The following is a 26,169-nucleotide window of genomic DNA, read 5'->3' as shown; positions in this document are numbered from 1 at the left end:
TAAAAAATTACAATGGGCAAGGATAAACAGGGGGAACGGCGTGGCGTCATACCGCTACTTCCCGTCATCCCACCTTTTCATATCCACATATACCCCCTGCATCGCTCCCAAAAATACTTTCGACTGTCTAGGGATTTCCCGCTGATTTATCTCATGATCAAACTTCATTTCCTCTGTAAACACTTAAAGTATCGCAAATCTATCTTTTTCGTTGGGAAGGTCAATATAAACTTCTGTACCAAATCTATTCTTCTGTCTCAACTAAGGCTCCACAATCTCTAACTTATCAGCCACTCCAATGACAACTACCCTAGACTGACTTACTACTCGAGCCATACTAATTATTAACTGCAAAACAAATTTCTTTTCTTTTAGATCTACGTATAAGACAGCCAAGTTTCTTTCCAATAGGACCTAATTCCCCCATGAAAATAATAGATGGAGCCCACAAAATTTTTATTCTCTCCGGTAATTTTTAATGTCCGTGATGAGTCTCTGATACTTCTTATTTATTGCAGGTAAAGTAAAAATAAATTAATTCAAGGCATAATTATTTTCAAACGGACTCTGCTTGCATTAAATCTTTTCAGTTCTGTTCCTTTCTTTTTAATCTCAATATTGAATTATTCATTGATAAGTATAATTTTTAAGTTCACGTCGGTATGGTAAGAACTAAAAGGTGGTTTTCTTTATTTGGTATTCACGTCAGAGATTTGCTATAAAACAGCAATTTGAATGAAATGTACAGAATATTGTACTATTTAAGTATGTAACAAACAGATCCTGGATGTACAAGAAATGAAAGGAAATCTTTGATTTTACGTCCTACGGTTATGCCTAGTAGGCTAAAGGAGACGGTGATGACGAGAAACGAGTGAAATGAAGAAAGTGGGAGAAAACGGGAGAACTCTGAGGAAACCCACTCACACGGTTTGTCCACCACAAAGTTCACTTGGTAGGAGCAGGGTTTGAACCAGGGACCCCCAGCACCAGAGGTGAACGTTCTACCACAGCCACCGCGGTCCCCTAAAAATAATTTTAAAAAATAAAAGATAGTGCATATATAGACTATACTCTCTAAAATAAACTTGGGGATGTGGACGAATGAATCAGATAGTGATTGGACAATGTTCAACTTGGTATTTCAGTTGTATGTTCGTTTTAATTTTGTCTTTTTTCTTTAATTTTAATATTGCTTTTTTCATTGATATAAATCATATTTATCTAAACTTCTCATCCCAAAGAAAAGAAAATGGGAAAGCAAGTCAACGGTTGGAAATTGATTATCAAAATTAACTTTTTACTTTGTGCTAGATTAAAAAATGTATAGTTATAAAAATAGTCATAGTTTATGTTCTATTGACAAAGACATGCAATAAAGAAATACAAAAATGAAAAAAGGAAAGAAAAAAGAGAATAAAATGCACAGTGAAAGTTATTCGAACATGCAATTGCTAACAAATACAGATATTAGAGTTATTAGAGGCATTTACTTTAAAAAAATTCTGATGTAACTTTTGACCTTTGTATATTTCAGATGTAGTAAACAAGCAAAAAGCCGTATACAGTATCATGTCACAAGACGACCATTAAGCAAAGGTATGTTATAAAATTGTAACAGTTTCTCTACTGTCTTTTGTAAGTTAAAAAATGTTTACGTTTTCAGTTGTCGTGGTGCTGGGAGAATGCTTTCTTTCTTTTTTTTTTAAAAAAAAAAAACAACGTCCACGATTATACTCTTAAATCTAAAGAAGACGAATGATCAGGAGGCATAGTTGTTCAGTGGTAGAGCGCTCACTTTTGTGCAAAGGATACTTGGTTCGATCTTAGGTAAATGAGTGTGATGAACAACATCGTGTCCTCGCGGTTCTTCTGTTTTTTTTCTTAGATTCTCATTATATTAATTCTCCCATAATCTTTCACTTTTGTTAAGCATCCATCTCAGTCGTAAGAGCATAATTGTGGAATGTTAAAAGTAGAAATTTCACTTCATTTCGTCCGGGACGAATGTGAAATAACTTTTGAAATAAGAATGTCAGAGGAAATGAGAGAACCCAAAGAAAAAGCACAGACACTACGGTAATGCTCTCAACGAGTCGGGTCGGGTCGGGTTGAAGACCGACCCGACCCGACCCGACCCGTGATCCGATCCGATTGACCTGAACCGACAACCTGACCTGAGCTGACCCGATTGACCCGACCCTAGCTGATTCGACTGACCCGACCCGAGTTGACCCGACCCGACAACCCGACCCGAGTTGACCCGACCCGACAACCCGACCCGAGTTGACCCGACCCGACCCGACCCGAGCTGACCCGACCCCTTTGAGAGCACTACCCTACGGTATCTACCACAAGCTCACATGGCCTGGGATCAGGGGCATACCTACGGGGTTCCATTAGGTCTGGACTCCTCAAAACTTCATTATTTAACATACAATTGTGCACTTTCTCAATACTACTATATTTGTTTAACAGGGAAGTGATTGATGTAGCATGAAAATTTGATCGTACACTTCATCTGTACTCTTTCTCTTATAAAAGCAGTCTAATTCTACCATTTAAAAAAACAAATATAGGTGGGAGTATTTTACAATTATTTTCTTTTTGGGTGCAGAACAATACCCGTTCAATACTACATAGACACAGTGGCTTGTAATATTGGAGCCCCCCAACCCATCAACCCCTCCTAACAAAAATATATGGAAGCGCGCCTGCTTGGGATAGAACCTGGAATCCTTCCAACAGACGTAAGAGCGGTATCACTTGTGATACGTAAGTTTCTTACGAAGAATATATGCTGTGTTAAAATATTATGAAACTGACACTCATTTTGCTTAATGTTTTCCTAAGATGTTATTTATCACTCAATACCCTTACATAATCAAATCGACATCCAGAATAGAAATGAAAAACAATAAAATGATCATACACAGGTTCGATTCTAGATTGACGATGGACATGAATTCACTTGAGTAGGGGCGTAAAGTAAGAATGAACCAGATGCAATAGGTTTCAGTCACGTTCTGTGCCAATATTGTCCTCTCAGCAGGTATCTGGTTAGAGCGCTGACTTTAGTACACAAGGCCAGGGGTTCGATTCCCTGTGGGAGAGCATCGACCGCTATACAGTAGCTCAGATTACATTTTAAACTATAGGTCTCATTTTATATAGCTAACAAAGAATGTAGATACAAATAATAAATTTTGTATTAGTAATCAAATTTCTAGGATGTATGTTTGTCTAACCTAATATTTATTTACATACCCTTGGTCAGAGATATGGAGAATGGAGTGTCTTATCCTTTCAAACGTTTTCTGATATAAGAACTACTTAAGTTGAAGTTCTAATCTTTATTACCGTCTTAAATTAAATATTCAAGTAGAAAGTGGTGTATATGAATGAGTCGAGCATGATCTCCTAAAATGTATATTCTTAGGGAATTGTAAGTTACTTACTACACCAACGAATTTGAAATTAATGAACTCTGATTCTTTCTTAAAGTTCTAACTTTAGAGAACAAGACGATAATTGCAAATAAATGACAATTATTGATTATATATTTAAGAAATCAGAATCAAACTTCAGAAAGCGGGAGAAATCAGTGCTCACCATTTTTTTTAAAAACAGTTTTACCTATCCAGAAAGTAAGGAAATATACAAAAAGAAATAACTTATTGTTTCTTTTTATCATTTATTCTTCTCACAAACTGCTTCTTTCCAAATACCTAAACAATTATCTACATATCTGCAAAATATAACTAATCTTTCACCCCTTTCTTCTTTCACTTTCTCCTTCCATTTATTCATTATAATTTGTAATAACACTGGGTGTATTGAGAATGTTAGATGTATTGAAAAAGAAGAAAGGAAACACGGATTCAACTAAGTGATGAAGAAGTTGTATATAGAATTAAATGCAAAGAATATGCTATGATTTATATAGGAGAAACAAGAAATATGTTAGAATAAATGAAACAACACAAGGACGACATTAAATTGAAAAAGACTATTAACACAATATATAAACATGTAAAGGAGAGAGGACGTGAAATAGACTGGAAACGTGTAGAGGGGCTGGAAAGAGACAGATATGCATTGTAAAAAAAAATGGAAAGAAACGGAATGGATACGTAGGGAAGAGAGGGAGGAATTTATGGGCAGGAATAGTGGACTAAAAACACATGATGTACGGAGAAATATATCCGATAAAGCAGAGAAGAAAGAAGAGGTAACACAGGTGTATTGAATAGCAAATAGCCAATTAAATGTTTAAGGTTCTCAAAAATGGAAGTTGTTCATTAAAATAACACAGGTGTGCCAATTAAAATGTTAAGCTTTCTAATGAAAATTTTATCATTAAAAATTTCAAATATGTAATCAAAAAATTGTTACAAATGAAAGGACGGATCTTATTGTTCGTAGATATGACCTCCTCTTATTTTCTGATATATATAAACTATAGTCTTAGAAATTGTATTTCATAATGTGTCTGATTAAGGCAAAGATACTTAAAAAAAACTGTAACGCTATTATTTATTAGGAAGTATGTGCTTTGGTTAGAATTTGTCTTTTATTTCATAAATGGTATAAGATTTGGGGGAGATTGATGGGCAAACTCAGAATAAAATTTTAAATATAAATACAATTAGAGTTTTTATTTAAGCATGATTTTAACCTATTGTGTGCAGCGAGCTCAATACTCGGGCGAAACCATTACTAAGTATTGATAAGCTCTCTCCAAGTTATTATCTATGAAAGTATTTTATAAAATATATTTAAAAACGTTCAAAGCATAATTTTTTCAAATGTCTCAAAAATATAATGTTATTGCAGATCTTGATATTGCAGATGTATTTACATACAGTAGTATTGAAGCGCCCATGCAATACGTATCAAGTACACATTATATCTTTAAGGGAATCATATTTACCAAAGTCTTGTAGTACCTCAGCGTTATGATTAAATTTCAGGAAACCACTGAAATGTCTTTTGTTTCATCTGTCTACCGTAGACGTAGAGCTTCAAGTGAGTTAGTGCATTGTGCGTAATAAAGGGAAGAATTGTTCATTACCAGGAAGTTTTGTGGCCAACCATTTACATAATTAACGACGTTAGGGAAACTTGGAGAGTTTGTGAGAGGGACTACAGGTCAACATGTAATATAATAGCTGGAAATTAAGTGGGGGAAAGTTTGGAGTAGTTTCAAAAACACCAACCATTTACCAGAGTTTCGAGTACTGGGGGTGAGTTGGGTGAGATAGTAGTGAATAGTTTGAGATAATAATGAGTTTCGAGTTTTACAATGCAATTAGTTCTGAATTGTTTACTTAGAAAATCATTAGTAAAACTACGTAATATTTATATCTTAATTTAAAAACATAGCAGGTGTTTTCCCTTGCTAGATGTAAGGTTGAGTGAATATAATGACTGTAGTATGCTTATCATCAATTATTCTTGTTAGGATGAACTGAAACTAAACACACGAATTCCTAAAGGCTTTAAGCCAACCAAGTGGTGATTTTAACATGAGGATTGTGATTAGCACATCAATAGATTCATCCAAATTGTTACTCATTCCCTTGTCTGGGGTTCGCTTATAGAAAGTCCTCTAATTGTCTTCACGGCATTGAGTGAACAATACCAACATAATCTGATATTCTTCAATGATATTGTTCATTCAAGTACTGCTCCAGTTCCGCGTTACTCGACTTTGGTAGATTCTTGCAATCTTGTAAACTAATGTGATAGTTTTGACACTTCGTTTGGAAGAATACAAGGCGCTATCCTAGAGGAATTCCTAGAATTATAATATTCTGCCCAAATCAGTAGCAATACAAATTCCTGCTGCTAGTTGTATCTTGTTTGTAGCGTATGTTAAGAAGGGTAGTAATTTTCTCAATATTGTCGTGGGACATATACTCGCAATAAATCACGAAGTATACTCATGTCCAAAATGATTGTTGCATATCTATAACCGTCTTCTTGTAAGAACATAATTTGATAATGATGTTGCAGGACAGTTTTAATACTGATACTATGTGTATAATCGGGAAATGTATATTTGTGGCGAATTTCATAGGAAAAGAATTATAAATACGAAAATTAGAATGAGTAAAACAAAATGTTGCTAAATGGAGAAGAAAGTTTTATTTTCGTTTTATTGTTCTTATTTACTGCTCTTTTGACATGAAATTTGCGACATACATGTATCTGCAGATTATACACATACTAATATAATAAGAAATACCGGGCGAATTCGTTATCAAATTATATTCCTAGAACAACATATTTATAGACATGCGACAAAAATTTTGGACGTGAGTGTACATACATATTAGAATATTAGTAGATAGGTGAAATATACTATAGCCTATATGCTAATTAATATCTGAGAAAGAAAAAATAGCCTATCTTAAATCATGTATATATCTTTGCAAACTACTGTAGTTTCTAGTCTCACAGCCAAAAATAATACAATATGAAAATTTCATACTTTTGTAAATTGGAAGTAAAAATAGTATTTACTCAAAATATTTATAGATGAAATCAAATAACAGTCTTACATCTATAACAATTTAAAAGCCTTAATAAATAAACTCTATAACAAGAAATAGATAATACAGTCAACAACTTTTTAACAATTAGGTTAGTGTAGTAGCAAAGAGACTTCCAAAAATTGTCTATATATTATAAATGTATTGCTATATTCCACACTGATATGAATCTGTTAGATAAAAATGTGATAGTTAAGCAACATATAAAAATAACATCACTACCAAAAATATGATTCCAAACTAATTTCAATCCCTTCCAAATCGAAAAATAGCTCTTCCAAACTCTTCAAAAATGATGCTTTCCTTCAAAATATATTTTTGATTTAAATCGTCATAACAACTTGTAATAACGAACTTATTTCTCGCTCACAAGCACCAATCTAAATACTCATCATTCATCATTATCGTAGATATTTTGCCATTATTGGCAGGTCACTTGCTGCAACTGAGGAGCTTCTATGCTCCACGGTCTTCTGCTAACCTCTTCGTCTTCACGTACGATTTCTCTGTTTTGATATCGTCCATTAATTGTAGACTCCCTCGCCCTCTCCCTCTCTTTCCTGCCATCATACCCTGTAACACGTCTCTCCTGATACAGTTCCTTCTTACCCAATATCCCAACCAGTTTCTCTTCGTCTTCTTAATAACATTTAAAATTGTTTTTTCCCTATCATTTCTAACACTCTCTCGTTCGTTTTCCGCTCAACCCAGCTAATTCTTTGCATTCTTTTCCACACCCACATTTCGAAATCTTCCAGTTGATTTTCCATCAATTTTGCGTAATGTCTATTTATGCAACCCATACACAATAATACTCTACATGAAGCATTTTACAAGTCTCTTTCTCAACTCTTTATTCGAAGTCCTACAAAATAAACTTTTCTTCCTCCTAAAGACTTTTTTCGCCATTCCTATCCTTGCTTTTATTTCATGTTCACGTTTTATATCATTACTAATAATACCAATAATCAATACGCACAGCAGATATGAATTACTTACACAAAAAGTTAGCGCTTACGTTGATCTGTGTTACTATTACACGTTCAAATCCTTATCATAAGGGAGAGAAAGCTTAGTTATTTGTAATAAGTGTTTAAACACACTTCACACACATATACTTTAAACTTGGGTGAAGTCAGGCTGTCATTTTATTTCGATTTAAACACGCGCCTTAAGAGGGAAAGAAGAGAGCGGAGAGGGAGAGAGATTTTTCAACTATTTTCTATAAACCTATTCTTTCTGTACCAAGACCGAGTATTTAGTAAACAAATGAATCATTTAATAAAGCATTCACAAGAAAAAAATCCTGAAAACACTTAAGAACATAGTACCTTACCCAGTATTTTTCTTATTGCAATCAGATTGTCCAGCGAAAATAAGAAATTATCTCCCTCTTTTCGCTTTAGATTTGCAAACTATGTTATCCATGCACATGAGAATTCTTACACAACAATTCCATCCTCATTGCTCTCTTGGCAGGTATCAGAGAAATAGCAAGAGATAGCAAGAAACCTATATTATATATAAATAAAAGTTATCATGTTTGTGATGTAATAACTGTTGAACCACCCGACCAATCTCTATCAAATTTTAACATAGATGAAGTTCAGACCTGGGATGGTTTTTATCATTTCACTTTGGGAGTACAGAGTAGGGGAGGGGAAGGAATATTTAAAAATGATTCAGAATGACCGATTTTAGTATCGACTCCATAGTTTTCGGGGTCACTGAGACGAACAGTGACACTTTCGATGCCGTTTAATTCCAAGATCAGCCCTTTATGTCCAAACTGAAACGTATTCTCCCCATGCGAAGAACCAGTAGTCTGCTAGTGTTTCATATAAGATATACTTACATTTATAAGTATTTGCAGGTACATATATAAATGGATTTAGCTCTAAACAATTAATTTTGTATCCACCTTTATTGTGCCCTCACAGAATAAAAACGGTAACTAAAAGGGATGAATGGTTTTCTGATCTGGATTCATCGTCCCAAGAAAAGCTTACCTGTCTGCCGCTGAAAATGGTACATTTAACAAGTTCCGGTTTCAGTATTGATGTATGACGAACAAAAACCTTAAGAAATTCAGAGAAATCCTGATATGGATTTCATATCCTCAAAATGCTTACTCTCATCTTATCCCTATATTGAAGCTGAAAGTGGTAAATTTATCTATTTCCGTTTTAAGTAGTTTTCATACTCGCCTTCATTCCTTTATTGAAATCGGAAGTGATCAATATATCCCTATAGTGGGCAATATGGAATCCATATATTTTTAAAGTGTACTGTAGTTCCAGAATGGGGAAACGAAACCCACGTGTTTACAAGGTAAAATAAACAAATAATCCATTCAGTGAAGACATCCAACCTTCCAATACTTTAATTAATCACTGTCAACTACATTGATTGGTAATGTCCTGTAATTTTTTTAACCGTCAGAAATGTCTAGTTGTATTTGGATAGTGTACGCATCTCTTGTTATACTGAATTGCTTCGTTTGACTAATTATTTTGTTCGGCAATCACTGTCACAATGTATGTATGTACGTAGGTATGTATGTTTACAATACTAATTAATGTTTAGTGGACAAAGGGTCTCTACAGATTTGTGTTTCGTTGGGAGCAGATTTTTACAGTTATGAGAATTCCCGTCAGAGTTATATATATTACAATATTATCGAATAATTTGCAGATTAAAGTGGTTATCAATGATATACATAGATGAAGTTATTACGTAGGTATTATAAAATCATTCACTAATAACTCCAGCATTTAATATGTATTATGTGCAATTCAAAATTGAAGAATACTTGTGAAAATAAAATTGAACATAACATGTTTAAAGTACTGTCTCTTCATATAATCATTGAAGAGGCACCCACTGCAAATCCAGAACTAGTCTCAATTATTTTAGTGGTATTCGATTTTTTATTAGTTTTATTTTAAACTAATGGTTTTTCATGATTGATTTTTTTAATTACACACAGGAATTTAACATAAAGGATACATTGCATCAATAATTATAAAAGTTCCCTTGTATATGTCAACATCTTAAGGTGAAAATAGAACGAGAAAGAAGTACATCTAAAATTTAATTTATTGCACTTATTTAAATAATGTACATCCCGATATAATTTGTGAACCTAATGGAAACTGAAATAATAATCAACAACAGTAAATAATAATGAAAAAGGAAGGGGAAGAAAGATGGCGGGGCCTATATTCAAAGTTATGTACCATCTCAACATTCACCAGGTAGAATTGAATTAAACCCACAATAAGGTTATCTGGATGCGAGTTTTGAACTCGGAAGTATGAAGCAAGGATAATGACCACTAACCTATACTCTCTAGGTTTACAAATTTTGTATATCAATTAATAACTATTTTAAATTATGTGTCCTAAAATAATTTCTTAAGTGAAATGAACTTAGGTTGAACTCGGTTAGACTTTCTATCAAAGTATTTACCGTTAATAACACTTTTTCATAAAAAAAATCTTAACCAACTCTACCACATAACCCACTTGTTTGTGTGTCCAAACCTTTGTAGTACAACCCCTTTGCTGGTATGCAACCATAGTTACGATACAGAATGTATGGTTGCATATAAGGATGTTACTTTGCAATGATTAACCCAGTATTCGTTGAGGTATTAAATAGTCTAGCGCCCAAAATTACCATCCGATTCTAAAATAATGTATACGCGACCACCGAGAAGGTATACTCTTTCAAAGGAACAAAAAAAAAAAAAAAAAAAAAAAGAAATCGGTGTACCTACGTCGAGCTTATGCAGAAACATACAGAACATCTATATAAGCGGGTTGAAAATGAAATGAAATTTTTGAGTTTTACGTACCACAATTGTGTCGGTTAGGCTAAAGGAGACAGTGATGATGAGTAATGAATGAAATGGTGGAATGAGGAAAGTGGGAGGAAACGGGAGAACACCGAGAAAACCCACGCACACGGTGTTTGTCCACCACAAGGTTCACTTGACGGGGGCGGGGATCGAACCCGGGACCTCAAGCACCAGAGGCAAACGCTCTACCACTGAGCCACCGCGGCTCCCCCTATAAGCTGGTTGAACTGGGAACCTCTTGCTTTTTTTTCTTTTTTGAAGGTGGTTTTTGAAAGGAGAATTCTCTTTCTATCTACTTGCACTAATTTTTACGTATATTAAGGAATTAATTTTACATCAGCATACTCTCCAAATTTCTGGTAACTTTACATGGAAAAGAATGTAAAACAGTAGAAGGATAACTGTTAAGCATACAAAAAAATATTGATCAAATACATAGTTGGCAGAGAATGTTGGGAAACTTGAGATACAATTCTCAGAGAGTCACAAAGCTCAAATGACTAGAATTGAAACTATGGCCACTCGCACGAAGGATTGAGTAGACTTATAATCAATCTTTATCTACGCCGATATGTAATGAAAAGGTTCATGTAATGTATCCCACACAAATCAGAAATGTATTTAACTATTTTAACTATGTAATATTAAGCATTATTTATGTACATTAATTTTTATATTCATATTTCACTAATGTTCTTAAATAATATTTGTAGCGTATTAAAATTTCTTATTTTGGTAATTGCAATTTAACATTCCTTTTCAGCGCCTAGGCTACATGAAACAACAGCTACTATTTAAAGACAGATTCCAAACTACTACTTGTGCCTATATCCGAAGCAATTACTCTCCTAGAAATCGAACCAGGGGCACATACACGTTATAGTCATTAGACCACGAATGGCCATTAGCATATTCTAAAGACTTTGTATTTCTGATATATTTGTAAACGAGATATAGGTAACTTGTAGTGACTAGTAGCTGGGGAACTTGCTCGAAAATTGCTTCTTCTTTGTGTGTTTTTGGGGAGGAGGAAATCAGCGCCTCCTTATTAAGATCCAGCAAAGTGTAACTTACAATATTGTAATATTATTAGTTATTCCACACAATAACGCTTGAACGGAAGCAAAATTTTGGATTCTGTTTTTCTCAATACAAAATAGTGAAAGGGATTCTCTCAGTCTTGTTCGTTAACGGATTCAATATGTTACTAATCTTAACGGGTAACGGTGACCTAGTGCGTCCGTTGCTCTACACTATAATTCTTGATCTAAATCGAAATATTTAATTCTATTTTTCGAAAATGATAGTTAGAGCAATTATCTGGACCGAGTTCGATAATGGAGTTAATCCGTTTGTATCAAAACGGGTAACGGCGACTTAAGTCCATCCGTTACTCGACATGAATCTCTTGAATTAAAGCAAATTTTTATTTTTTGCAATAGATACCTAGTGCGATTATCGCGACTGAATTCGTTAATAGATTCAAAATCCGCTAATATCTTAACGGATAACGGTGCCTTACGTGCGTCCATTATTCCACTCGATAACTCTTGGACAAAATCGAATTTTTTGAATTCTAAATTTCCCAAATATATAACTAGGGCAATTATCTCGGCAAGTTTGTTAATGGAGTTAATCTTTTAATATCTTTACGGGTAGCGGGGACTAACGGTAGCCTATGCTATCTCGCTTTCTACTATCAAAACAAAGATATTACAAGTTATACATTTCACCGTTAGATAACAGTAAACATAACGGATAGAATTGAAATTTATAGTACGTGATACATTTTACTGTCTATAACAGTTTAATTTTGTTTAGAGAGAGAGAATATACAACCATATATTTGATATTTGAAGATTATCAAAAAGAACTCCATAAACTCTCACTTTCAAAACTGTGTTTAGGCATGCGTGGATACATATATTATTACTATTATTTTCTATTAATTTTTCTTCTGCATATATTATTAATATTTCGTTTATGTAAAGGAATAGATACACAACAGACTAAGAATATTAGTTTAGAATATGTGCAATTTTTCTTTAAAAAATACTACCTGTGGCAAGTATTAAATTATCTTTTCGAGAGTTATTAGAAAAAGGAAATGAAATTTTTCAGTAGTTTAACGTCCCTCGATTATGCCCTTCGTTCACACATGAAAGGTATATGAAAAGATGCACAAACTCATCAAGTTTATACACCCTCTACAAATTTTCACCAATATGTGCCCCTTTGGTGACACACATCCAGGCGATACTCGGTGTCCTTTTTTTCTTGCTTTCCCTTCAGTTTCAATCAGGTACTAACCTTGTACTGCCACACTGCCACACCCGATCGGAAAGATAATGGACTCGTGGTGCCACACAATACAAACTTGGTGAGTTTAATGTTCTTTTCATATATCTTTCCTTTGCGGACGTATAAAACTTTAAAAAATATAGCCTTTTCAAAACCAATGCATCATTTATGCTAACTCTCTATAATATGATTTTAAAGGAAGTTTTCTAAAATTACCGTATTTTAATCATGACAAATTTATAGCATTCGGTATTTCTTACGTATTCAAATCTTTGTAACCCTCTAGTTACAGTGTATGTAGTATTAATTTTTTAAAGAGAGAACTTGGTCCCTGTCCGAATAATTTTGAACCTCACTGTATAACAACAGAACGTATAATTGTGTTTTACAATATAAATTTCTTTACTTTACATCCATAATCCGTTTTGTGTTCGTTTAAATAAAAAAATAATTTGAAGTTCGAGAATAATTAGATATGTAGGTTTTCGGGAAATAATATCTTTCATTTATAAACTACGTATTTTCTTCATTATTTTTTTTTTTTTCGTATATGGGCATCTCATTTGGAAAATTGTAAAATATACATTATTATTTCAATTGTAATTAACCCTTTTCTGCATGATTTTTTCTTTTAGCGAAAAAAAGTAATCAGTATTGGAAATCCTCATATGAATTAATTAAAACTTGAATTTTAGATTTTTCACTTAATTCCGACGAGAAATAAGTAAGTGCCATATATAACACACTTACAACTCACAAAGAACATGCCAGATGACACCAAAATATCTTATTAATACACGTCAATATCTCACACAACAGACAAAACAGTCATTTGGTGCCTTTGATAAATCACAAAAAAGCTAAAGTGAAAAAAGGGTATGTGCCAAATATGGTACGGCATGCGGTAAGGGGTTAATATTTTAATACTTGTATAGAATTTCTTCCGAATTTTCCACCAATTCGAAACCTGGTAGGACACTTAAGACCCTTTTCAGCCCGATGAGATACCCACATCCTGCCAAAATCTGGTTTCATCTAGTTTTAACAATATTCTATTCATTTTGCAATGTCACTGCGCGAAATTTCTGCATCGTGATTGGTAATTAAATGCAACCTTAGTGGTCTGGTGCGTTTCTACGATTCCTTTTGTTTCAAGAACAATCGTCGAGTCAACACCTTTCGTATCGCCGCTGTAAAAAATTCATTTTTGAGCAAAGCTTCAGAAAACCAGGTAATGCTAGTTTAAATCGTTAAATAAACAACTTAGATGCAAAGTGGAGTCCTGAATTATTGGAATTTTACCTGAGAAACATACAGAAAGCTATGAAATATGGAATTTCGTGCTTTGATCGCCATCACAAACATTTCAGAACAGGCTTGAAGTACTAGTGAATTGGTTTTCCGACCTTGTAAGCTTTACAAATTGACATTTGGAGATTCGAATTCAAAATTTTCCCTTTCGTTTATTGCAAAGTTAGGTCCGGTAACCTATCCACAAAATAATCCCTTTTGTGTGAGTAGTATCAGTGTAAAATATAGGACATGACGGTATACATGGGGTGTGTGCGGTGGCTCAATTGTAGAGCGTTCACCTTCGGTGCTTGGGGTCCCTGGTTCGATCCCAGCTCGCGCCGTGTGAACTTTGTGGTGGACAAACACTGTGCTCCTGAGTTTTCTCGTAGTTCTCCCGTTTCCTCCTACTTTCTTCATTCCAGCATTTCATTCATTTCTAATCATCACTGTCTCCTTTAGCCCAACTAGCATAACCGTGGAAAGTAAAACTGAAAGATTTTATTTCAAGGCGATTTACGTGGTTCTTGGGTTAGTAAAATTAACTTCTAAAATGTCTGCGTAAATTTCAGTAGGGAATCCTATTTACTTGTATTTGGAATAGCTTCTAAAAACTTTAATATGGGTTTCATAACAACGTTAAGGTACTTTCCATCACAAGGGAATCTTCCTCAAACTCATTTTTTGGCCAAATTTAGTATAACAGAATGTAAAAATATTTTTGTTTCAGGTGCAAGGACCACCTAGTCCTTGCTACCGGCTCCCTTTCCCGCTAGATCTGTTGATTTTTTCCTAGAAAAGTATATCCATATTTAGTGTAGATATGTAGATTTTCATTTTGTGTAGTGATATGTATTTATATATGTAGTTATAGTATATCGTAACTTGCGAGTAAATGTGAAGTGTGAGTGAGAATGTTTTGATAATTTATCTATTGACAATATATTAAACCAGTGAGCAATCCACATATACATTTATTTTGTAACATACATTTATTCCATACATTTATTTTGTAACATAACATGTGTAGTTCGTCTATAATAGTACAAAGTACATTTTCTAGTGCAAATTTTATTTCTCACTTGACGGCACCGCATAACGCGGGGCAACGATTGCATTTCGCGAGTCATTTCTAAAGAATGGAATAGTGAGTTTCATTGAAGTTGAAAATGGTACTTTTTTGACTTTTTTAAATATTCCTATAATTATTACTTTTTCGGTAAAGTGCCATTCTATTTTGACGGTAAATAACTAAATGGTAATAAAAATAAAACTTTGCTTACTTTCTTGACTACAATCAACTATTAAGGACAATAGTCCCGTAGTCGAAGACCAAACATTGTAGTTGTTCCGTAACCTTAAGTTTCCCTGCGCGTATACTATACTAATTGATTTTCAGAATATACACAATAAATAAATTTATAAATGAAAGTACACTATTGAAATATGAATCGTTTCGTACAGCAATGTGCATATCAGAATAGAAATTAGTATAATTGTAGATGTTAGTGAGTGTAAAGAAACAAGTAAGCTACTAGTGCTTATGTACCGCGTTAAGAGTAGGTAATTTTAGTTCGCGAAGATTATGAATGAGTATCATTCACAGAATAATATTTAGCTACAAGTGTAAATCAATAAATAATACTAAATTTTGTTTTGTATACACTCTAACAAGCTGCAAAGTGTAAAAATAGGGTGTCGTTTGTATTAGGAGAAGTGAATTTTGGATCGTGCGAATCTTTCCGTGCAGTGGTCAGTGCTTGGGAAATTTTTTATTTAAGTTTACAACCCCTACTAAGTTATACTTATTGGACAGGCGAAAGTGGGTTATAACAAGTAGCTTATAGTACATAAGTACTTGTTTATAGTGGCATATATAGATTTAAATGTATAGGTTAAAACTGGTATAGGCAGGTTTGGGTATTTTAAAAATTGGATGTTTTGAGGATGTACCATTATGAAATGAAATATGAATAAATGAACATAAATAAGTAATTATAGATGAGAATATAGTAAACGGCGTCGAATAATAGGACACTTCATAGTATATGTTAGCAAAGTTTATTCTCTTTTTGACACTGGTTAGGGTCGTGTTTTAAATATAGGTTCATGATAGTGAAGGATTCAAGCAGTGTCCCCGGTATCGAAAGTTCGTACGGAAGGGAATGTTGCATACATGGTTGGCTATATTTACGCCTTGCAACTTGTCTATGTTATCGTAATTATTCAAAACTGAGATGAAATCATTGTGAGTAGAATAAATTGGTCGAATAATGAAAGGAATAGTGTTGCTGGGAACGATCAGTATTTCGTATTCTTTTATAATTCTCCTCCATTTACGTATATGAGTGGTTTAAGTAAATCTGATATGTGACTATTTGCATACATTAGCAGCATACTTGGCCTGACAATACGGACAGTGCTTGCTTTTTAAAAAATATTTGAGTGCATTTCAAGATAAAATACAGAACGTTATAACCAATTAGTGAGTCGTTGTGCAAATAAAGTAGATATGTGCCCTTAATATTTGACTCGCACTCGCGCCCTTTCGTTGTTTACTTTCTGAACAGTGTTGTTTATACGGGGTTAAGTTAGTTACTGTTTGTATAGGCGATAGAACAGTTGAAGGCGAATAATATATTATGTTTACTACTGTAAAAGTTTTATTTTCCTGTACCAGGATGCCAATGTAACTCGTCCATAAATCTTCATTTTCCTTACTTCTAAACGATGTAGTAATTGAAATTAACGGCATCTCAAGACCTCACGAGTCTTGCGGACTGGTAATGACTGGCAAGATTTGACTTACATTAAGTCGCCATTATCTTAATAAGTCTGCAACCGTCCACCTGATTTCAATGGTACTTGTTCCTTTCAGTTGTTCCACCGTTACATGGATAAGCAAGGAAGCAACAGAAAGCAAGATTGCACGTTGATGCGCCGTGTCGCGGGGTCAGTACCCACTAAGAGTCCAAGCTTTGGACTCAACAACCAAGAGATGGATCGGATCGCATTTGAAACTTTAGGTACCGTCTCCATATAGCGCCGCTGTTGAAAAGGGACGTTGAACATCTTAACAAATAAACAATCAAACAATAAATAATTGTTATAAACGTACAATTGAATGATACTGTATTGCGCGAATGTGATATCTAAATGAATTGGTTCAGCTCGTTAAATGAAATGTAAGTCCTGCTACGGTTTCGTTTTCTCTGCCGTACCCAAGCCGCTGTTCCAAAATATGTAAACAGAACAATAAACCACCTTCATATTTTATACCTCGTCCTTATTCCTCCATTTAAAGTTATATCAAGATTGTCTTCGTGTCCATTTTGTTCGGTCTATAAGGCGGGGACGTTATTACAAAATCATAATAATAACGTCATACTCTTCTCATGTTTATTTTTGCTTACAATGCAACTGCTGGAGCCTCAAATCTATACGCTTACTCCAATTTAGCACACCAGAGTAGATTAAGTGTAGAGAGAACCGGGTACGATCCCTGTGTTCAGTAGCCGATCTTGAAAGTAAAAACTGGAGGGGGTGTCAGTATTTTGCTATGTAAAATAAGTAATTTGGACTGCGTTTTGGTATTTATGACGTTAGTGATTTTCTAGTAACGCAGCAAAATTGGGGGACCAAGCCCCCGACCCCAGCCTAGATTCGCCACTCTTTGTTCAACCATTCCGAGTGGCTTTCTTCAGTTCCACAAGTCGAATGCCAAGATGGTACCCCTATAAACGCTGTGGCCGCACGATCGCCTGCATTTGTGTCTGAACTTTAGTCGTCGGATGTAATTCACTCTCATAATGTAAACAGATTTAGGCTGCGTTCAAATGCACACACAGTCGAACTCTAGAGGGTATTCTCGATCTTTAAAAACAAAAACAACATTGATTATCATTTTACTGTGTGTAAGGAAATTGGTTTCTGGTCTTCTTTAAATATTAAAACATGTAAGAGGTACCGGTATTTCAGTTTCATACGATAATTTTAACTGAGTCCAGAATATTCAACCAAAAGACATTATCCTTGAAATGACCGTACATAGCGTTTTTTTTTTTTTTTTTTTTTTACGTCCAAAACTGTTTATAGGAACAAAAGTATGATAGAAGAGATAAAATAAACATTGACTAACAGAGTCATGCTGTTAGTGGGATTCGACTCTAAGCCATATGACAGACGAGCACCTAAAGAAGCTGGTCTACCGAAGACTGACGTGTATTCTGGAAGCGACTGTGCTTGTGTGCAGTGCTTACTGTCTGTGCTTTATAAAACACCGTAGTGGGAAATGGAGTTTATTTGGGCAGAATGAAGTGATATGCATCTGGCATATGGTGCAGCTTTGGGAAATGCAAGGGAGGCACAAAGGCTGTATAGAGAACGTTTTCCAGAACGACGGTGCCCCCATCACACTACATTTACGTCAATTGATCGGCAGCTGCGAGAATCAGGTTCCTTACATATTCACCGGCCTGATGCAGGAAGACCACGAACAGTGAGAACACCAGCTTTCGAAGAGAATGTGTTGGACCAATTTGAACAAAATCCCTCAACAAGCACGCGGGCCGTTGGACATATGTTACATGTTCAGCACCAGCAAGTGTGTAACGTCCTACATGAAGAACATCTCTATCCATATCATCCTCAAAGAGTACAAGTTTTGCGTCCTACAGACTATCCCAAACATGTGCGATTTGCCCGATGGTACCTGCGGCAGTGTGTGGAGAATCCGCAGTTCGCGCGGCATGTTTTGTTCACGGATGAGAGTAGTTTTACTCGTGACGGATGTTACAATGTTCATAATAGGCATGTGTGGGCAGCAAACTATCCGCATGCAATGTTTCGCCGAGGTAATCAAGAACGATAAACAGTTAATGTGTGGGCCGGTATAGTGGATAATGTCTTAGTAGGACCTTATGTATTACCTCCACGACTGAACATGCATACTTACAGTGTGTTTCTTTCAGAGGTACTACCGGAACTGCTAGAAAATATCCCCCTTGCAGTCCGGCGATAAATGTGGTTCCAGCATGACGGAGCTCCACCCCATCGGCCGCGGCGTGTTCAAAATGTACTTTCTGATATGTTTGGGAATCGATGGATCGGGCATGGAGGTCCTGTAGCATGTCCTACTAGATCACTGATCATAAAATTCAGGGAAGTAGTGACTGGGAGTTGTCGCCATATGAGCGGTCGATAAGTTTAATTCGTTTCATCTTCGAAAGTCCGATATTGAATAACATTATAGAAATACATATAAATATTAAATTTATCAATTAACTTACTTCGTTTATTAAATTAACATACCCGACGATTGGGTATTTTTCAGTTTTGAATGGCGACTACTTCTTCCTCTTATCACTTCCTTTTTTATCTTTAAAGAGATATATTATACAAATGTAAAAATATTCATTGATATTTTTCATTTATGCCAAAAAATAAATGAGGTTCACAGAGGTTTTTCCTGAACCATTCTCATCACAATGCTAATTTAAAGTAAATTATTCAACATGCTGCATTAACTCTGTGAGCTCAACTCACCCATAATTGATGTTGCATGTAGCCACTAATGAAGCAATAATCGACAGTTCTCTCCATATATGTTAAATGCATTAACGGTTTCCAACCACTACTTAGGAATTGCGCTAAATACAATTCATGCATTCTACGAGCGAACAATGAATTCACGTATATAAACCAAGATACAGTTCGGTTGATCAATCGACAGACGGTGATTCATCATCTACTTTCATCAATTTCCTGTTGGAACTCAACATTTTAAAAATAAAATAATAATTGTTTTGTTGTTAATGTTAGTTTTGTAATGTCAGGTCACAATAGAATAGATCACTATTAATTTTAATGTAGCAAAACCTGTCCTTCTGTGATGAATGGAAAAATTACAGCATCGTTTGCTGTTGAGGAGTTGATGATAAGTAATCATTCTTTGTCTTTCTAATGATAAATTGATAAACACATGTTCTAATTTATATAGTGGGATGTTTAGTACAGTGGATTCACCCATGAGCTCACTTCAGTTCTTGAACACCCGTCGCAAACTAAAAATACCTCAAAAAACAATACTCTCTACTTTCTAGTACACATCAAATTATTAATAAATACTCCATACCACGGTTTATGGGCAAGGTGGCTGAATGGCAGAGCGCTTACCTCTGCTGCGTAGGGTCCTTAGCTCGATCCCCTGGAAAGTACGTTTGCGGTGGACAACATCGTGTCCGTGGGTTTTCCCAGGGTACTTCTGTTTCCTTCCACATTCCTGTGACATTTCTGGTAACACCAGATTAAGATCCCTTCCTCTTAAAAGTCACATAAAGTCTATAGAGAAAAGTTATCTCCAAGAAACCAACGATTTACAGATAGTTATTGTTTTTGTAAGGAAAGAAATGGTTCCCATTTAGTGTGTGTTATAGTGCGTCCAGTAAGAGAACGTCTCTGACAGCTCGCAGTAACATTGCCACTACTCGCGTGTCAAGGTTTTTTCCGGTAGAACTGTAGTGGCATTTTAATTAATGGTATAAGACAGAGTGATTGTGGTTGGTGACTCTGGTATCAAAGTAGGGGCTGCAATGTCCCACCGCATGTAGTAAGAAACGTCAGAGACCATCTCTTGTTGGCCGTGCTATAATACAGCAATTGACAAAAGGAACATATATAAATGCAGTTTGGTATTGTGATAAAAAAAAAAATGTGTTACAGTGTATACCCCAAACACATTTTATAACATTAAATATCAGGTTGTCTAAAAATTATTGAATCTTTTTGCGCACTAGACGGCATGAGCGTTCCAAATAACAGAGTATATGATCCGCAGCGGGTCAAGCCTAACAACATTCGACAGCTGATAATTGAAGCTAGTACATTCACAAAAAATATTGTCATTTTTATAATCAGGCATAGGTTATTGCGCAGTGAAGATGAGTAAGCTTACCGCAAAAATACACTATATTCTACAATTTTATTTCGATAAAGGCGCAAATGTTGCGCAGACCCATGAAGAAATTTGTGATGATTATGGGCAAGATACATTACTAAAAGCAATAGCCAAAAGATGGTTCAATGGCTTTCATTCTAGAAATTTCGATGTCCAAAATGCTAATCGCAGTGGACGACCAATCATAGCAAAAATGGAAGATATTCTGGTACAAGTCGAGCAAGACCGATATGTAAGCAATGGTGTCATAGCAGCAATGATCTAAACATCTATCACCAAACAGTGTTAAACCATTTGAAGAATACTGACTAGGAAAATAGGCTCAATGTTTGGGGTTCCACACGTTCGAAATTCTATCTGGGATTTTCTAGTGAAAAGTAACAAATTTCAGCTTTTCTAAAGCAGTCGATCAGGAGTAATGAAAACTTGGTAACCTACGACAGCAATGTGCGAAAGAGATCGTGGTCAAAGCGGGTAGAATCTCTATGACAAAGCTTACATTAACATCCAGAAGAATTATGCTGTGACTTCGGTGGACGGGTAGGGCATCGTCAATCACGAGCTACCATGGGTGGGCAGAACGATAGGCTGTAGCCTGTATTGTCGACAATTAGCACGTGATACACCTAAGAATTAAAAAAAAAACGGCCAGAACTGGTCAACAGGAGGAGCGTCGTATACTACGCTGAGAATGCCAGACCGTATATATATCTTTAACGACCGAGCCTGCAAAACTCTCTGAATGGTGTTTAGGTTGTTTCAAAAAGGCCTGTGATCACAGAGGAGTTACAGCGATGGGATAATGGTGTTACCAGAAGTATGGCAGAAGGTTATCGACCAAAATTCTCAACTTTTTTTCTCGAATGGGTCAATATTTTCCAGACAACCTGGTATTAATACAAGCTGTTACAGATAATATTTAAACATGGTGAACATCATTTACTTTATCTTGGTCTCTTAAAAAAAAGACATGCAGAATAACAATTATACATGAAAGTAACCTCGATTAGAACATTTTTTAAGGTTATAAAGGTGGAACGTTTGGAACAATTGTCTATAAAGAGACTCTGACAAATTATTATCAACATAGCAAAAAGTTTACAAAGTCTATTATGGCGTGCATGTGAGATATAGTTGCAAGATCAACACATCTGACGATAGAGGGCACTCTACAATATTCTCCTATGTAATCACAGTTTTATAGAAATCAGATTTAAGTTCTCGTGACCATCATGAGGCAGCGGTTTTTCGACATAATTACATGCCAGATAATGGTGGCTAGCCATTGTTTGCTTTAGAATAGGGAAAAAGTGAAAGTCAGTGGGGCTTAATCACGGCTGTAGAAGGGATGGTCTAGTCGTTCCAAGCGTAACGTCAGTGGTTGAAGTACTGGATCTACCGCTGCGTCCAAGATTCTCATTAACAATATTGGTCCGTGCTTCTTTAAAGGTACGACACCGGTTCCCTACATGTTGCTTTGAAATTTAACCTTCCTCATATAGTTCTACAATCTGTCTATGAATGTCAGCAAATCTAGTGTTTTTGGCCTACGATAACCGCACCACTGACTTAACTTCTACTCTTGACCAATTTTCCAGACGAGTCATAATTTTTAATGTCCGTTTCTCGCGTATATATCGTCAAAGTCTTCAAACCTTCAAACCTGCGACAAGACAGACATGTTATTAATCTACAAATAAATTTCCGTTAAGTTATAGGAAATAACATAAAAGTGTCATGCATTGTAACCTTTTTTCGATCATTCTTCTTACATTACTAAAGAATTAACAGACGTATCCTTACTTTACAAGGACTGATCAGCACGTGACCTGCAAAACAGTACAGTGGTGTTAGATTTCTAAGTTGAGCGTCTTCTAATATACTCTATACTAACTGAGCTCCCAGAATTTGAGACCCTCCAATTCCCTTCTCGAGTCCAAAATCGAAAAAAGAGGTTTCTTACGCGATTACAACTGACGAGAGGCTATCTGTGTACATTTGTTGGCTGTAGGTGATTCGTTTCTATGCGAAGAGTTGATTACACACACACACACACACACACACACACACACACCTGACAAACACACACAAAAACAGACACATCACGGATATATACATTAGTAAGCTTAATTATTAATGACAATAATAAGTGACACAGAGAGCTAGAACTTATCTCTGCACCTGAAAACATTAAAACCTTATTGAAATATAAAGGTAATCAAGAAAGTTCTTTCGATTTTTCACCTACCACCTTCGAACATAGTATGTCACCTGAGACGTACTGGAAAATAAAAAAATATCCCCCATTAGCATCGACAACCTTCTGCCAAAGTTCTGGAAGGCCATGGAATCCATCGCGGTAGAACTCGGTGGACCGTGAAGCGAAGAAGGTATCAAGTGCATTTTGCACTTATACTAGGGTTTTGAACTGACGCCCTTTAAGATTATTGTCCAAGGAATGGAACAGATGATAATCAGACGGTGCAATGTGCGGGGAGTATGATGGATGCAATAGTGTTTCCCATCCAAGGCGTAAAATGGTGTCCCGGGTCATCCTGGCCACGTGGAGCTTAGAGTTGTCTTGTAACAGGAGGACACCTTTGCTATTCAGAAGTACTGGCTCCAGAGTTTTGATTTTTCTTGAATACGATTCAACTGCAGACAGTACACAGTTGCATTGATGCTCTCTGACCAGCAGGTAGTAATTGCCAATGCACGATGCCGCAACCAGTCCACCAAAAACATGGGAGGATCTCCTTCTGGTGCAGTGCTGGTTTCGGCTGTTTTGGAACTGGTTCATGAGATGCTAACAAATTATGACGGGGTCATGGAGCTTCGTACAGGACTAACATCTCATCACATGTCAACACTCTGTCCAGAAAGTCTCCTTCCTCAGACGAGACAGCAAAGAAACACAGGTATCTGCTCACGTTGCCTTCTGGCCCAGAGTCAAATCATGAGGGACCTATCGTCCCAACTTGTAGTGCTTCCCAAGTTGATGGAGGTGCTGCCGAATGGTTCTCCACTCACACTGAATTCTAGTCCCAGTTCCTCACATGCCTCGCCCTGTTCGCCTCAATTGCTGCCTGCAGATCTTCAGTTTATACATGTGTTTGTCTTCTGGCACGTGGTGCGTCTTCGAGTGTTCCGTCACCGTCCTTAAACTTCTTAAACCACCGCTACACTGTCCGCGTAATCACGACATCCTCACCAAAGGTCTGGCATATGTTCTTCCCCCTACTACGGTGTTTGACCCCAGTTTAAACTCGTACAGCGTATACGCCCTTATGACGCTCTATGGAGGTCCCATGTTCACTCTTTCCGTACGCAAGTTTACGATATAAATAAACTGCCAAACCAGGTTAGTATGTTGGATATAGCCACACCAACTACTGACCTTCGCCTTTTCTCCACTCGCATTCAACTCACAGACCTCCACAAAAAGCGACAGCACTTTCTTGATTACCTTTATAACATACGTATATGTATGTTTATACGAAAAAGTGTTTCATGTCAGACATCCTGCAGCGGCATGATGTAAGTTTTAAGCGGGAAAAAAGTAGTACATATATAGCATATGGATATGTTCCGTACAGGTTTCCGTAGTAAACTTATGGATTTCATATATTTGTACAATTTATCGCTGTTTGGATAACGAAATTTTCCAAGTGTGTAGTTACATATAATCAAGAAATGTTTCATTTTCTGTTTAAACATATTTCAAAAGAATCTTACTAATCTGAGCCCTATTCATAAGGTGCGTATGTTGTGTCATAAAGTAACGGTCTACTTGTTTTCTTTACAAAAAAACATCTTCATTTCTTGTGACTTTCTTTGTGCACGGAAAGAAAGTCTAATGACGTTGTTTGTTGGTGTTGACTAAAATTAAAAAGTTTGTATTAAGAAAACCATAAAGAAAAATCCATATACACCTCTTTAAGTCAAAAGAGCTTAAGAAACCTTATAGATATTTTTTTGTGAAGGAATAAAAGTTGGCTACTTCAAATTTTCATTGGTCGGGTTAGTTTTAATTTACATAATCAACTCTGTTGAAGTTCGGTTAATCTTGCTTTCCCGCTTACCTCACACAAAATCATATAACTAACGCAGTCATGCTAGCAAAGCATCAACAACATCTTTATATAGATAATTCATTACGTATACGTATAAAAATAATAATAATAAAGGCTTCAGGAAGGTAAAGAAGGTAAACTCTTTTATGCAGTTCCATCTATGCAATACCTCATTAAGGGATTTAAAATTAAAAATTTGTTACATCAATTAATTTTACTTAACTGGAAAAGGAATCTCCAGAAGGTACACAAATTTCAGGTTATTATTATTTTTTAATCCACTTTGTTCTCATAATATCTTATGTCTCCTACGTTCATTCCAGTTTTCATAACTAAATTCTAACTTTGTTCGCCAAACCTTCCAATTATGCATATTAAACTCTTGATTTTTTCTTACTAGTACTAAAATACCTTATTTTATTGGGGTCTACAGTGGCTCAGTGGTAAGAGAACTTACAGTGACTGGTGCGTGGGAGATCTGGTTTAATCCATGCTCGGGTCAATTGCACTTTCGGTGGAAAAATTCCGTGTGATTGGCTCTCTTGCGGTTCTCCCATTTTCTTCATTCCATAATTTCATTCATTTTCATAACCACCATCTCCCATTGTTTCGGTACATAATCGTGGTATGTTAAACTACAAATTTTATTTACTCTGTTTTATTTAATATACTCGTACCGTACGTATAATTTTATTCAGCAGAATTAGAATGGCATTAGAACAACATTCAGAGACTAAATGTTTAATCAATAAAACAGATGCTGCACGAGAAAAACTTATTTAATAATATATAATACAGTTTGAAGAACAAGGTAATGTGTCTGAAGAAGATATGCTGAAACACTGACACAGATTTATTAATGTAAGAGTTTGCATTGGTTACATTTTACATTTTATTTAATTAAACAGATGATTTTGGGGTGTAAATATAATATAATTACGAAACACCATCTGCGGAGTAGTAATAAATATTTTTGTGATTCTTGTAAAAACAAAATATACTATTATATCTTAAATTAATAAATCAAAGTAAACATTAGCAAATTTTACTAATACTAATACAATTGCCGTACACAATATACGTTATTTCAAACTTATATTTTTCAGTATTAAAAATATTTTTGAATATTTT

The 26,169-nt window shown here is 35.4% G+C and overlaps 1 protein-coding gene and 1 non-coding gene across 2 annotated transcripts in view; both read right to left on the bottom strand.

Moving 5' to 3' along the window:
• amon (prohormone processing protease amontillado) overlaps positions 1-26,169 on the bottom strand; it is an 851,181-nt gene that overhangs the window by 497,291 nt on the left and 327,721 nt on the right. The window lies entirely within an intron of this gene.
• Positions 10,554-10,625, bottom strand: TRNAQ-CUG (transfer RNA glutamine (anticodon CUG)). Its single transcript has one exon. It is a non-coding gene; the product is annotated as a tRNA-Gln (tRNA).

Source organism: Thermobia domestica, chromosome 11 (assembly GCF_964235325.1).
Source record: "Thermobia domestica chromosome 11, izTheDome1.hap1.1, whole genome shotgun sequence".
NCBI classification, from domain to species: Eukaryota; Metazoa; Arthropoda; class Insecta; order Zygentoma; family Lepismatidae; genus Thermobia; species Thermobia domestica.
This window is presented reverse-complemented; position numbering and strand designations above follow the sequence as displayed.